The 16,249-nt window shown below is 44.8% G+C and overlaps 1 protein-coding gene across 1 annotated transcript in view; it reads right to left on the bottom strand.

Annotated features, from left to right (window-relative positions):
* KCNH2 (potassium voltage-gated channel subfamily H member 2) overlaps positions 1-16,249 on the bottom strand; it is a 1,592,201-nt gene that overhangs the window by 1,422,234 nt on the left and 153,718 nt on the right. The window lies entirely within an intron of this gene.

The following is a 16,249-nucleotide window of genomic DNA, read 5'->3' as shown; positions in this document are numbered from 1 at the left end:
TCAGCTCACGAGGGGAACGGCCTACCCTATATAAGCACCGCCTCAGTGAGGAGACGGTGCTTGACAATCATTCATGGAAGCCGACGGCGAGGGAACACTTCCAGTTCCCCTCGCGTATTCTGAATCCTGTAATACCGTCAAGCTGGAAACTCGCGGACGCTTGCCTTCCCGCTTGGAGTTTCCGTCCCGTTAAACCTGCCGGGCGCCTTCGCGCGCCATCCCTGACCCAGAGGAACCCGAGACCACAGATTGGAGCTCCGAGGGCGGACGCTTTCCTTCCCGCCTCGGAGTAAGTCTTCTGCCTTAAAAGCGGACGCTTTCCTACCCGCCGGACGCCGTGGTGCGCCGTTCCTGACTCCGCGGATCCTGTGACTATACTGAGGAGCTCCGAGCGCGGACGCTTTCCTTCCCGCCTTGGAGTGAGTATGGTACCTTGAGGGCGGACGCTTTCCTACCTGCCTCAAGGTCGAAGATACGAGACCACGCCGTGACAGGTAACAAGTATCTCGTCACCCTGAAATATTACACATTATTCTCGCAGGGAATCATTTCCGAACCGCTGTCTGTGAGATTAACAGGCAGGCGGATTACGTACAGATACTATTGTTTATGACTTGTATCCTAAGCAAGGGGGTGAACACAGTACCAAGGAAGGTACATCTACTCCTACCTAAACCTGTGAGTACCGGAAGGGTTAAGCGTGGGGGGAGCGGGGGTTGTATAGTGCAATACCGCTAACACTGATAGATGAACTAACCTCTGTCATTTGTCAATTGTGCAGGACGTTGTTAGGAGGTGCCTATACTGCTGCATTCCCCTGCTCGAGAGCAAGACCCTCAGCGCTACCACCTTAGTGCTTTCACTTCCCTGTTCTCGTGGGTGCTCTTTCCCAGAGTTGTGTCCATTACGCTGTGGGGAAGTGTGCCCTGGAGAATAGGGGGGCCTTTCTGCTTGAAGTCGTCCCCGCTGGCTGCTGAGTAAGGTTAGTGGCTTGTTCTTCTCTATCTTGTGCCACTGACATCCCCGACAGCTTTTCACTGGGGCTCACAAGACCGTTCCTGCCTCACTAATATTCTTGAGAGAAGAGCAGGGCCGGACTGGCCGTAGCGGGCACCAGGCAATCCCCGGTGGGCCGCACGGGTGGGGGCCGGTTTTGGGCCCCTGGGGGTCGTTTTTGCAGCATTGCTGCAAAATCGGCCCTGTAACAAAATCGACCGAAAACCGGCCCTGGAAAGAGCTCGGCGGCACCCCCAACCCCCCGGGCAGCAGGCAGCCGAGCACTTTGCCAGTGCCGGTTTTGGTTCCCAGTCCGGCCCTGGAGAAGAGATTTGCGACGGAGCAAAAAGTCTCTCTGTGATGTGGGGGATTTGAGCACCTCACACACGGTAAGGGGAAAGGCTGATGACAGCACAATGCAAAATACTTCAGTGCCTTAACGTGAGTGATATTCCCAGCTGGGAGGCATCACTGTCCTTCCACTGAACGTCCTTCACGCCAGAGAGACACTATCATTCCTATGCTGCATATTCGCCATTGTCCGGGTTTTCTAAGCAATAACAACACATTAGTCCCCGAAATACCAAAGACATTAAGAAGGGCAAAGAAAAGCCTGTACTAGTGTTACATTGAGTTGCGTCTTCGCCCACGGAAACTCATTGGTCACATATGGGATCATAGCTCCTCAACCGCGAGGGCTACACTTAAGATTTTCACCTTTGTGGTCTGTTTAATTTTTCCGTTTTTGTAAATGAATCCCACATTAGCCCAAATCCATAACTAGGCCCGGCTTTGGGGCGGTGCAACCGGTGCGGCCCCATTGGGCGCTGACCTGGAGGGGGTGCGCTGACCTCAGTGAGGGGAGCTGTGTTTAGCAACAACCTACAATATGAAAGTACCTTCTGCAGAGTTCCTTGTGCTTCCAAAATTCACGCTGCAATAACAATGTCACTATAACTCTTGTGATTAATGTGATTGCTAGAGAGAGAGAGATCTGTCTAGTGGAAATTTTGACTCGCCATAAAGTAGCACAGAGGGTTAAAATGGCTGCTGCAAAGCAAGATCTGTAATTCTGTGGCTAGCCGAGTGGATTAGTACAGCCAACCTTTAATAGCGCTATAAAACAAATGAAATGTATGCGAGAGAGGGGCTATGGATAGATGAGGAGCTCTTTATCCAGTGATAATGAGGGAATTCGAGGAGGAGGTCGGGGGCGCCAAAAAAGATTGTTGCCCCAGGTGCCACCAGCACCAAAGCTGGTCCTGCCTATAACCATCTCCTAAAGTAGGCCATGGCTGCTTGACCTCAATGACCACTGGAGAGAGAAAGAAACAACACCAGTCTTGACTAGTCATGGCAAGAAATAACATTAGGGCCAAGAAACAGTGAAGATTAATGAAACTAATAACCACTGTTACAACATCGTTGATGAGGATCTGAACCTGCATACTGACTCTGGCCCACCGCTTGGACGTCAGCATCACCTACAATTCGACAGCAGAGAAATACTACAGAATGAATGGAGTGAGTAAGTGACTAATTGATTTTTTTTTTTTTGCTCATTGTGAATGGAATCATTAGTAGGGGTCTGTACCATTCTGTTTGCACAATTACTTTTACTTTGTTTATTATATTCTGTACCTTTGCCTAGCGATACATTGGTTAGTCTCATGCCTCATAGCCCTGATGAGAGTTCTTGCACGACGATGCAGAATCTTGAATTCGGCAGAGGATAGGTACCCGTGTATCATTAAAATACTGAACCAAAGCACCACATTTCCTGGGATTACTAAGCCCATTAATTTTCACAGTTAACATTTGTACCATTGCCATGTATTTTTCCTTAGCAGCACATACTGCAAGCACATTTTGAACCATTTTCTCATTTGCCTCAGCTTTCTCCCTGAACCTCCCTTCCCCAACCCCACCCATCCTGCCTCTTTCTACTGCCCCTCTTTCCCAACCAAAAAGGCACAGCTAGACATTCCTTAAGGTAGATCATGCAAGATACGTGCTCATGCACTTCACCTAAGGCACTTATGCCATATTACAAGCAGTTGCCCTTACTACCCCCATCAAGCGCCACCTCCTTTCACGACAGAGCGAATTGTACAAAGCATGTGAGGCTTTAAAACACCAGAATCATAAATGTGGGCCCTGGATCTGAACAAGGAGTTTGTGGATATTGTCTGATTCACACAGGGCATGAAAGGTCTCCTTCCGAAGCAATTTTAAATCTTATATTGGCACTATAGATGCCTAGGTCACATATTGCTTAAAGTCCATTAACAATGAGCTTTTTTCTTTCAAACTCTAGCTCAGGTAAATGTAAGGTCTAGTAAGAGAGAAAATCAGAATCCAGGGCAGTAGTTTTGCCTCTCTTTTCTCTTGCTAAAGCCAAAACTTTCTCTTTAACTTCAGAATCCTGGAAAAAACAATAAATGTTCTTGGAGCCTTGCTCGTTTTAGGATATAAGACAGGACTCCTCTTGTCTGCCAATCTGGAATTCTTTTGATCCCTCAGCAATACTGACTATTTGGATATTAGCTTGCCGTGATCAATTTTCATGTTCTTCACACTTTCTTGTAGGTTCTTGAGTCTTCCATTTTGTCAGGTGGACTTTGTATGTACAGCTACTTTCAGCGTATGTACAGCTACTTTCAGCTTAGATACTAATTCTTCTGTCATTCCATGTGTTTTTGCTAAAGTTCTAATATACTCTGTCAGTGCCTTGACTTTCTCATTTATGTTCTTCAAGTTTTCCATATGTATGACCTATGTAGATTTATTCTCCATCACATATTTCAGTACACTCTCCAAGTGCACCGTAGCCTTAGGATCTCCCTGCTCCAAATCAGATCTCACATCACTTTATTTTTTATTAATTTAGCCAATAAAATCTTCTGCAAGACTATCGTCTCAGCTCCTTAACGAGACTCCTCTAACTCACTAGTCTCTACTACTTCAGATGAGAGCAACAGTTGAGGGTATCTTGAATCGTCTTTGATAACAAATAAGGCATAATCAAGTGAATATTTGCCAACTGTTTTTGTTTTTCTCTCTAAGGATTCTAATTCTCATGCTCTAGCCTGCTGAAGTGAGTGCCATATTGGCATTAAAAAGAGGATAGTATCATTTTGCTTCTCTAAACTAATACATTTGTCCAGGCTGAAATGGCAGTAATGGTAGACTCCTCTGTCGCATGCTTGGTCTCAGCATCACTTTTGTGGCCGGGGAGGTTGCAGGCTTAGAATGCTGCTGCGTTTTTGATAGTTTGGTGTATTTTGGTTAGATAAACCATGGGGCCAACCTATAGAGCATTGCCATAATCAAGTCGGCTGGTGACAAAGGCCAATATTACATATGTGATTCGATGAGGATCCATCTAAAGACTTTGTGAAGCAGTCTCAGAATGCCGGCTCAAGATGATGAGACTGATTTGATTTAGCTGACCACGGACAGGCAGTTGTCTAATATAGTATCCAGATTTTGTGTGGTATTGGTGATACAAGGAGTGTCCCCAAACTCCGAGGGCTACCAGCCTTTACCCCAATAGGATGTAGTTTTCTCAAACAGGATCACTTCCGTTTTATTGCCATTCAGCTTAAGGCAATTGTTACACGTTTAGTCCGAGACGTGGAGTATGCAATCATTGAAGCTAGTATGGATGGCTGTGATGTTGTCAGAGAAGGAAATACTGAGCTGGGTATAATCCGTGGGAGCACTGATTTCAAAGCCATAAGATCCGAGTATGTTGGTTAGGGGGGCCATGTACACATTATGAAGGGTAGGGCTCAAGGATGAGCACTTGTGTACTCCATAAAGCACTGAGTAAAGTTAAAAAGAAAAGATTTAAGAAAGACAGATTGCGACCTCTCAGGGAGGAAAGATCTGATCCATTTGAGGGCATCGAGGTGGATGCCTGACTCATGGAAGTATTTCAAGATGATATCACGGGGGACCAGTTCAAAGGTCACTGAGATATCTAGAGGGATTAGTGTGGCAGACAAATCCTGATCCACCGTATGGTAACTATTGCCTGTGGCTGCCATTAGACCTGTTTCAGTCCTGTAGACAGTCCAGAACCTAAATTGAGAGGGGTCCAGGAGGTTATTGTTTCCCAGAAACGATGAAAGCCGTGTGTTGATTCGTTTTTCTAACACTGGAAACAGAAAGAGAGAGATGGGTAGACAGAATTTCGGTATCCATGGTGGACTTTTTATGTAAGCAGGGGAATTACTTTTTTTTAATGTTTTTATTTTTTATTGGCAATACAGTAATATACATATCCAGGTTATGCGCAGGCTCATTGACATTAAGACGACATACAGTAGTACAGCCCTTCACAGTGTACCGTCCTCCCAGCATGTGTACTCGCCAATGAGTACGCCACACAAGGAGCTTAGTATAACACCTCTTTATTCTTCTGCGTGCTTATGTCACTGCTCTACGGAGTCCATCAGGAGCCACAATGGCTCTGTCGTTAAAAACTCACACAACAAAACAGGCCCCCCTCTGTTAAATAAAAAAAATACAAATTTTTACAAATATATACACAATCACAGCCATTTAATGAGTCTTCGTGGTGCTTTGATCACACATTCTGACCGTGTCTTTGGAAACCGGGGACAGGCAGTAGAAGTATCCATGATCTGTGCTGGTGATGTAAGAAGAACAGCATCCAGTGGATCTTAACTGGTCCTTTCAGACCCAGTCTCTACATTGAAATCAGTTCCTGATGAGTATGGGTCACAGGTCGTAAATGCAGGGAATCGCTTGTAATGGACTTCCCAGGATGTTGGGCAGCCACCATGTGTCCTTTACTGGTCACAACATGAAATGGTTCACCATCAAAAGGAGCATCAGACTTTCCTTTTCTTTGCTGATGAACAAGCACTCGATCTCTTTTAGTGAACGTATTGTCTTATGCATGTCAACGTTTGTCTGCATAGGCTTTCATGCAAGTATCTTCCTCAGTATTTTATCTTCTATTGGTCCGTTGAGGTACCTTGGTTGCCACGGCTCTCCCAAACATCAAGGTTGCAGGGCTTTCACCTGTGGTCAAGTGAGGGGTTAAACTATAAGCTCAAAGAGTTTAATTTAAGACCGTTTTAAGATCAAGATTTTCTTGTACAGCAGGCTGAACCGCTTTCTTAAGAGTGCTCATAAAACGCTTGACAAGGTCATTGGCCTGTGGCCAAAGAGGGGTGCTCTTCTGATGCTTCACATTAAGATGAATTAGAAAGTCTATGAACTCTCAACTGTTGAAAGGTGGGCACTGGTCAGATTTTAGGATTTCTGGCACACCCCATGTGGCAAAGATGCCGTCTAACCTCTTGATGACTGTTTCTTGATTGATAGATGAGAGATCTTCTATAAATGGAAAACGGGATTATTCATCAACGATCACCATCAGGTGATGTCCATTATAAAGAGGACTGAAAAAGTCAACAGCAATTCTTTCCCATGCATATATTGGCAACTCTAACATGTTTAAGTTTTGTTGAGTAGTTTTTAATGACAGGCAGTTGCATAGATGACAGGCCCTCAACTCTCTTTCAACTCTCTCGTTGAGATGTGGAAACCAGACTCGGTCTTAAAGAGCTCATGGGATTCACTGTCACTGATAAGAGGCCAAGAGTGCTGGTACCACAACTGATATGTAATAGACTGTCTTTCAGCTTTAGCATGTCACTAGCTTGATTTGTGGCAGTGACAATTTGTTCCAACGAAATGGCAGCTGTGGTGCTTGATGTATGTATATTCAGCTGTCTTGGAAGTATTGCCCTGGCACTGTACAGACACTTTTTTTTTTTTTTTGTAATCTTTATTCGGATATAAAAATATCCACAAAAGAGCATGACACATAACAAAAATAAAACGTATCATAATCAAAACAAGTTATACTTGGATAAAAAAAACATTTAAAATATTTCATATCGACAGGAGTTGGCCAAAGCAACAACATTAAATCGTGAGAAACATGGGTAACTTAGTTGACAAATACCCCTAAAATAGCAGCATAATATAGTATTATAAAGTGCAGGGTTTTAACAGATTTAAAACAGAGTGCTACAACATGGGCCAAGTCTTTGTAAACATCATGACACGCCCTAATAACAGTAAGCCAGCCCATACATAAGGTGGGCGAGTCCTTGGCTGGGACGATGTTAAGAAAGGTGCAAAGAAACTGCATAAGAACAACTACATTTATAAGGCCCGCCCATCCCTACCCTCTAAGACCAAAGTATCTACACCTCATTTTTGGTCTTCCTTAATTTTGCGGCTAATCTTATAAAATTCATGGTGCAGAACAACGTGAGAGGGTCAGAAGAAAGTTTCAAGAACACGAGTGCCACCCTAGCCTGGGTAAATGTATTATTTCTTAAAATGGTTTTTAAAAATAATACCCTCGGGTACTCGTAGAAAGGACAAAAAAAGACGAAATGAAGGGTATCCTGTGGAGATCCCAGATCGCAGCCGCAAGGACCCTTTGTGTCAACATCTACTGTGTACCCTGCGGGAACAGATAAAATATGGTGCAAAAGATCCAATCTGAATCTAGTCATTAAAAATCTATCATTTTTATTATAAATATACGCCAGGTAGGGTTCTAGGCCCGATGATGACTTTGTTATCAGGTGGCCTCTCACTGAAACTTTCAATAGTTCACTGTCTTCCCTTGCACAGGCTAAACGCCGAAGGCATTCAGACTTTATGACACCCTTGACTCGAGGCGTAAGTGTCAAGGGCTTATCAAAATAGTTTGCAAATCCCAACCATTTCAGGGTGTCCTTTACATATTTAATCCAGGGTATCCGGTGACCTTTATCTCGGTTAATACAGTCCTCGAGTATTTGTCTACTTAGACTAGCCTCGGGATTGGTCCAAATTTTGATCCAACACATGATTGGTTTAATGCTTAACCTATCACTAATATAAGGAAGGCCTAGCTCCTCATGGACAATATAAGCAGGCGTACTTTGGGCCACTTGCAAAATCCTTCTGAGGAACTTATTTTCCTCAGTTTGTATCAAAGAAATGTTTCTGAAGCCCCATACCTCACTCCCATACAGGGTTTTAGCACAGCATATCGAACTATACAAATGCAAAATTTCATTTGGTGACCAACAACCTAATCTCGTAGCACGATTCATGATTGAACCCATCGCACTAGTTTGTTGACTACATTTGTCAGAGATCAGTGTTTTAAAATTGAGGTGTTTATCAAATATTATCCCTAAATAATTAAAAACCTCAACCTTTTCTAATTTGTGAGCCCCAATTTTAAAAATGAAGTTCTTTGTCGGTCTTTTCCCTGTTTCCATTATATATGATTTGGTGAGATTGGGAGATAAATCTAAATCCGCCATGAAGCTACCAAAACCATCAATGAGAGACTGGAGTCCCCTTCCTGTACGGGACAAAAGAACCGCATCTTCCGCGTATAAGAGGACGGGTATACTTCTCTTACTTACGCGTGGGCAGTCTACCCCCAGCTCTACAAGTGCCTTGTCTAAACCATTTATGTATAACATAAATAGAAAGGGCGCCAGAATACATCCTTGTCTTACCCCCCTGGTACACAAAAAATGTTCCGTGAGATTCCCCTCATTGCTGTATCTGACCTGTGCAGTTGTATTCAGATGTAGCATTCTTAGGATATATATCAATCCTGGATCAACGCCAAGGAGCCCTAAGATTTCCCACAGTTTCTTACGGTTTACCCGGTCAAAAGCCGCAGTTAAGTCCATAAAGGCCAGGAAGACCGTCCCCTCACCTGCCAAGGTATACTTGGCCACCAGGTGGTAAAGATTAAGGCACTGATCCGTTGTGGAACGGCCATTTCTAAAACCATACTGGGAGGCAGTGATAATCTCGTTTTCCTCAGCCCAAACCGTCAGACGGTTTAGAATGACCTTTCCTAATACTTTCACTGTCACATCTATTAGTGAGATCGGGCGATAGCATTGCGGGTCACTCCTATTACCCTTTTTGAACCAAAGGTACAATACTAGCCGTTGACCATGACCTGGGCATTCCTACTTCCACTGCGGTATTAAAAACTCTGGTGAGTATAGGAGCCCATAGATCGACCTGGAATTTAAATAGATCTGGGGGAATCCCATCCGGGCCTGGCGCCTTATTTCGTGTCAGGGCGTCTATTCCTTCCTTAATCTCGCCCACCGAAAAACGCATCCACGTACTAGGTAAAATACCAACATCTGGAGTTTGTCGGTCAACAGGGCCGCCATGATTATACAAGTTTTTAAAGTGTAATACCCAAGCTTCAGGCAAGATGTGACAGGCCACCTTCGAGTTATTTGGTGCCTGAAAACAGGGATCATTAATCACCCTCCAGAAACTAGTCATATCCCTGCACTCGGCTGCCTCCCTCAAGTTCTCCCATGCCTCACGCTGAAGGGTATATTTCCTCTGTTTTGTGGCCGATTTATATTGTGCCCTACATTCCGCAACCCTACTCCTATCCTTGGGGACCATTTTAAGTGCCAACTTCAGATCCCTTTGTGCCCTAGAGCAAGCTTTATCAAACCATTTTGGGGATGGGTTGGGCAGGGGCTTTGTTTTGCCCCTAGTAGCCTGTCAATGTCCAATGCCGTGCCCTCAAATGCGCTGATCAGTTCTCTACCCTCCACTGCGTGGTCTAGGCACCTCCATATCCCACTTTCCGAATTTGTAATAAACATTCTATAAAACGCTTCCCCGTCTACATTACTCCATCTTATTCGCCTGCCCTGGTCTACCGCTTTCAATAAGCCCCTAGTCATCCTGTTCCCTGACTGGGTGGGTTGGTTAGCATCCCTCAAGGACAATACTAGAGGGTTATGGTCACTAAAGGCACTGATATTTATACTAAAATCTATGATGCTACATTTGAGTGAATGTGAAACAAAAATAAAATCAATAATTGTGTCCTTACCCCTACCCTTAAAAGAAGGGTTAATGATGTTAGACATCCCACCCTGGATTAAATCCATTGTGTAGGTTAAGTCATAAATGCCCAGGATCTTACTTAGTTCACTGCCTTCTCTAGTGTGCTCTAGATGCCAGTCCTTTGTAGATGGGCTGGAATCCCATTTTCCCCCGCCCCATTTCAAGTATGGTCATTGATGGCAAGAGACACTTGTGATAAGTAGCCGGCAATGTTTTGATCTTTCACTGGATGAGGGACGATGGTGTAGGTTTATTCTTGCAATCGCAGACCCCAATGTTCAATGCGAGGAGGCATTTTTGTCTTTGGCTTGCCAAAGTTGGTCAACAATGCTTAGTGATCTGTTACAAGCATGAAGGGATGCCTGTTCAAGAATACGTGGAAATGTTCAAAAGCCCACACCCCTGCTTAGCTTTATTTCTCAGATTGTAAATAAGCATATTCAGTTTGGGACAAACATCTGCTTGCATATGCCATAATATGTATTCAAATGCAAAAACAACAATTGATGGACAGAATGCAGAACAATGTCATACATTCACCCCAGTACAGAGATCTGGGCATAAATCCATCGTTTTTTTGCTCACCATGCCATTCCAGTTTGAACCCAGCCATATGCAAATCAGTCTTGACCCTGTGCCCCATGGGAACAGTCCAGCCCGAACTGCCAAGCCAGGTCCTCCCTGGACTGGAAACAAGCATCCTAGGACCGGTTTCGGGCTTTCAGCCCTCGTCAGCCAGGATAGCTTGATTCCAGTGGCATGGAGAGCAAGGGACTCACGTCTGAGCATACCCTTCCCACTCGGGGTGACAAATGCAAAAACAACAATTGATGGACAGAATGCAGAACAATGTCATACATTCACCCCAGTACAGAGATCTGGGCATAAATCCATCGTTTTTTTGCTCACCATGCCATTCCAGTTTGAACCCAGCCATATGCAAATCAGTCTTGACCCTGTGCCCCATGGGAACAGTCCAGCCCGAACTGCCAAGCCAGGTCCTCCCTGGACTGGAAACAAGCATCCTAGGACCGGTTTCGGGCTTTCAGCCCTCGTCAGCCAGGATAGCTTGATTCCAGTGGCATGGAGAGCAAGGGACTCACGTCTGAGCATACCCTTCCCACTCGGGGTGACAAATGCAAAAACAACAATTGATGGACAGAATGCAGAACAATGTCATACATTCACCCCAGTACAGAGATCTGGGCATAAATCCATCGTTTTTTTGCTCACCATGCCATTCCAGTTTGAACCCAGCCATATGCAAATCAGTCTTGACCCTGTGCCCCATGGGAACAGTCCAGCCCGAACTGCCAAGCCAGGTCCTCCCTGGACTGGAAACAAGCATCCTAGGACCGGTTTCGGGCTTTCAGCCCTCGTCAGCCAGGATAGCTTGATTCCAGTGGCATGGAGAGCAAGGGACTCACGTCTGAGCATACCCTTCCCACTCGGGGTGACAAATGCAAAAACAACAATTGATGGACAGAATGCAGAACAATGTCATACATTCACCCCAGTACAGAGATCTGGGCATAAATCCATCGTTTTTTTGCTCACCATGCCATTCCAGTTTGAACCCAGCCATATGCAAATCAGTCTTGACCCTGTGCCCCATGGGAACAGTCCAGCCCGAACTGCCAAGCCAGGTCCTCCCTGGACTGGAAACAAGCATCCTAGGACCGGTTTCGGGCTTTCAGCCCTCGTCAGCCAGGATAGCTTGATTCCAGTGGCATGGAGAGCAAGGGACTCACGTCTGAGCATACCCTTCCCACTCGGGGTGACAAATGCAAAAACAACAATTGATGGACAGAATGCAGAACAATGTCATACATTCACCCCAGTACAGAGATCTGGGCATAAATCCATCGTTTTTTTGCTCACCATGCCATTCCAGTTTGAACCCAGCCATATGCAAATCAGTCTTGACCCTGTGCCCCATGGGAACAGTCCAGCCCGAACTGCCAAGCCAGGTCCTCCCTGGACTGGAAACAAGCATCCTAGGACCGGTTTCGGGCTTTCAGCCCTCGTCAGCCAGGATAGCTTGATTCCAGTGGCATGGAGAGCAAGGGACTCACGTCTGAGCATACCCTTCCCACTCGGGGTGACAAATGCAAAAACAACAATTGATGGACAGAATGCAGAACAATGTCATACATTCACCCCAGTACAGAGATCTGGGCATAAATCCATCCATAATATGTATTCAAGCATTTGAGTGTATGCTGTGCAAGGATGGCGGCGAACCCAACAGGGTTAGTATCAACAACAATCTCAGTATGAAGCTTTGGATCAAAGTATGTAATTCCAGTAGCGTTCCCAATAGCTGGTTTGATTTTCGGAAAGCTTTGCTCGCATTCATGTGACCATTGAAAAGAAACATTATTTTTCGTCAAGTCTCTTAATGGCTCACTGACAGTGGCAAAGTCTCATATGTATCTTGAGCAACAGCTGGCCGTGCCAAGGAACGAACATAACATGCAAACATCTTGTGGGGGACTGGTAGATGAGAGCCCTTGAACTTCAGCTGGATCGGGTGTCATGCGCCCATCAGAAGAGATGTGAACAAAGAATTTTAACTTTGTCTTGTGGAACCCACATTTCTCAGCATTCAAAGTTAAACCTGCACCAGCAAGCAAATGACATACTTGCGTGAGAGCTTTATCATGCTCTTGCTGTGTAGCTCCAAAAACCGATATGTCATCACTATAATTGAAATAATTCATGACAGACTATATGATATGTCGAATGACATCTTGAAACAGCTTCGGAGCGATTGACATCCCGAAAGTCAGTCTTTTGTAATGGAACAGACCAATATGAGTAGAAAAAGTTGCAATGTACCTGCATTTCTCCTTGCGTTCCAAATGATTTTATCTTTTTATCAGATCAAGGCGAGGGATTAGAGTTCTTTTTCAACAGCTTTCTGTGAGTGAAAGGCGATTTGTCTGTATATTTGAGCAATAGGCCAGACGTCCTCATTAATGTGTAATTGAACTTTCATAGTCTTGAATTTTCCCAACCCATGAAACAACAAAGGAAGTTGACTTACTATTTTATGATGAGCATTGATCTTATAGTTTATTGATATAATTTCCATATAAGCAGCTGTGCTGACATGGAGTAAACAGGCGCTGGACACGGTACCATGAAGTACATGAATGGATGCTTGTACTTTTGTTTTCTAGTGTTTCATCATTGCTACAAATGCACCTTGACTTTGAGTTGTGTCAATGCATCTCAAGTTTACACTTTAGTTTTCAATGGCATAAGTTGGGTCAATGGAGACAATTCATTATATTTCTCCTCAAGCATAATGTTTATCAACACACCACAATTGATAATGAAAGGTATTGAATAACTGCTAACTTTTAGTGTGATTTTCAGACAATGTTTGAATGAATTTAGTGCTTTGTCGTGTTGACTTTTTTTGGACCGTTATTTTTCCTCACATCCAGCCAGTCTAACATGGGTATGTTTCTCTGAGGTAAACATTGACATGGCACAACCATCTTCTTCACTCCACTTTACATGGATACTGAAGAACTGTTTGATGAAGATTTATATGCCAAATGACTTCATTTGGTGTTGGTTTTCCTCAGCTGATACGGTAGCTTAGCCTTGTGGGTGTGCGTCGAACATTGCTTCTGAACGTTCAGGTGGCCATTTTGTCTTTGCGCCATGATGCACTTCCTTTCTCCTTCGCCTTGCAGACCATTACAAATTGGTTCTCCTTTCCACACCCTTTGCAGATTTTCCCAGTGGCAGGACATTTACCTTTATGTGGAAACTAAAATCCACATCTGAAGCACAACCTCTTTTTCTGAGGAGAAATCACTTTGTGTCACTCGGCCTTGTGCATTGGCTTACTTTTCACGTTCATGACTGATTCACTCTGGGCAACTTTGTCCTCTATGTCAGCAGCTTGTCGATCAGCACACTCTTCAGCTCTGGCAGCCATAAGAACGTGGTCCAGACTGAGAGTTTCTATTAGCATTCATCATCTGAATGAATCTGACAAGCATTCGTCAATCACTCTGAGACGTATAACTTCCTCATTGTTAAATCAATTGAAATTACAGTGTATAATGAGCGTATCCAGTCCCTCAACAAATTTGTTGATGGTCTCACCAGCTGTGTGTCATTCTTGACTGAAAATGTACCTTTCGCAATCTACATTCGGCATAGGATTGAACTTGAGGTCCAGGTCTGCTTTGATTTGACTATATTTAATTTCGTCAGCTTCCTGCATTCTCTTTATGACTTCTTTTACACCTTCACCAGCAAAATTCTAAAGGTACTTGAAAATCTTCTTGTTATCAGCTTTTTATCCATCACATCAATGAAATCATCAAAAGTCTCTATCCAGGAAATCCATCTGTCACCAGGATTCAGCTTTTTGGTGGTATCGAATGAGGGTGGCGTTTCAAGCAGGCGGCAGCATTGTAACCATTTACAAGATTGACTGACACTGAGGGTGGAGTTCTCTCCACCACCGTCTGCTGTCCTCTAGAACCTACTTCATCCATACCATCTAAAAAAGGCCCTATGATGTGCTGGCCTCTGAGTCATATAGGAAAGGGTGTGGAACCTTGACCTCTTGGTCTCCATGGGTTTCCTTTGCTTTCAGGAGACTTTTGGAGTTGTTCTGAGCCTGCATCTTTGGTGGTTTTCAACTTCAGGTAATGACAGCTGTGCAAGCACAACTCGGGTGCTTCCTCTAGGGTCACTTCCCCCAATGCTGTGGCACAATAACTCATTTTTCTCAGTTGTATTACGAAGATGACCGTTTTTTCTATTTGAATTTCGTTGCTTGTAAGCGTCTCTTTATACTGCCTGGCACCTGACTGATCTCTGCTTCACAGTGGTTCTGATAGCAGAGTTATCTTGCAGTTGGCTGTTACCATTTGCTGCTCTTTCAAAACCTGGTTGCATCCACTTATAGCGTTATCACTCGATATGATGTATGGCTTTGAGGTGCGTAGTAGCGCTGTACCTCTTTTTGCGGCCTTCTCAGCAGGTTCTCGGGCAATGATGTGTAGACTTCTCAGTGTAGCTTTCATTATCTTCAAATACTTTGCATGGACTGGGGCTGCGCTTTGACTCCACATCCGCCAAATATCGATTCTACACTTTGACACAGGCACAGGTGGCATGCGCGGCAGTTCACTGGACCACGGCAGGCTCTCTTGGAGAGCACTTTTCGATCATCGCGTTACTTATCTCCTATCTTGTCGCCAGTTGTAATGTCCACCCCAACCTAGGTACTCGCCAATGACTACACATGGAGTTGAGTATAACACTTCTTTATTCTTCTGCATGTACCTGCGAACTCAACATTCTAAACTTGCATTCACTTCACTTCACTCTGCTCTAATGCTTAGCGTCACAGTTCTATGAAGTCCATCAGAAGCCACAAGGGTACCGTCAATGCAAACTCACACAACACTACTCGGGCTCAGCCCTCTAAAGGCTATACGTTCTTTGACCATGGCTAGTCCATGGAGTGCACATTTCCTACTATGTTTCCTCTTTTTTCTGTCAGGCACAAACCCCAGTAGACATTGTTTCAGTTTTCTAGGGACTACCCAACTCGTAGCATTATGCAGGTGCCCCAGGACCTCATCCCAGTAACATACAATCTGAGGACAGCTCCACACTATATGTCAAGAGTGCAATAAGTGTCTGGGTAGGCTTGGGGGTGTCATGTAACCCCAGCCATATTTCCCACGCAGTTGCTGCCATTTTGGTGTACTGAAGGAACTCAGTGGCATAGCGGAGAGACAATCTTCCCCGGACGGCATGGGTTTTGGGAATGCCGGTCTCCCCCCACCCCACCGCTCTTACATGCAGAGTGGCAAACGCAGCCAAAGGTCTAGCTACACCACTGAAGGAACTGACCCCTACTGAGGACAAACGTCTCCGTTGCCTCCTGTAGAGTGATAAGCCAGCCCTAAGTGTACAAATCATCTAAGGTGATACAGTCACCCTATCGCCAATGGTCTATGGCAATGGTCTGAGTTATTTGCGCAAAAGGCCAGATTTTCCAAACCTTCAGCTCCAGCACAAAGGGTGCCCTATGTAGCACTCCCTGCACCACCCGCTCCCAGACCCTCCATACTAGTCTCAGTATTGTGTCAGTGCCCCAGGTGTTCTACTACCATGCAGCATTATGGTCTCCAGGTCGGCACCCCCAACAGTGCCAGCCAGTAGGGACTTCTCTCAGATGGGTTGGCCATCATGCTGTAAGTGTGATGCGAGATAATACAATTCGAGGTCGGGTACTATCATACTGCCTTTT

This window comes from Triturus cristatus, chromosome 10, assembly GCF_964204655.1.
Source record: "Triturus cristatus chromosome 10, aTriCri1.1, whole genome shotgun sequence".
Lineage (NCBI taxonomy): Eukaryota > Metazoa > Chordata > Amphibia > Caudata > Salamandridae > Triturus > Triturus cristatus.
The sequence above is the reverse complement of the archived record's forward strand: the minus strand, read 5'-3'. Positions and strand labels throughout refer to the sequence as shown.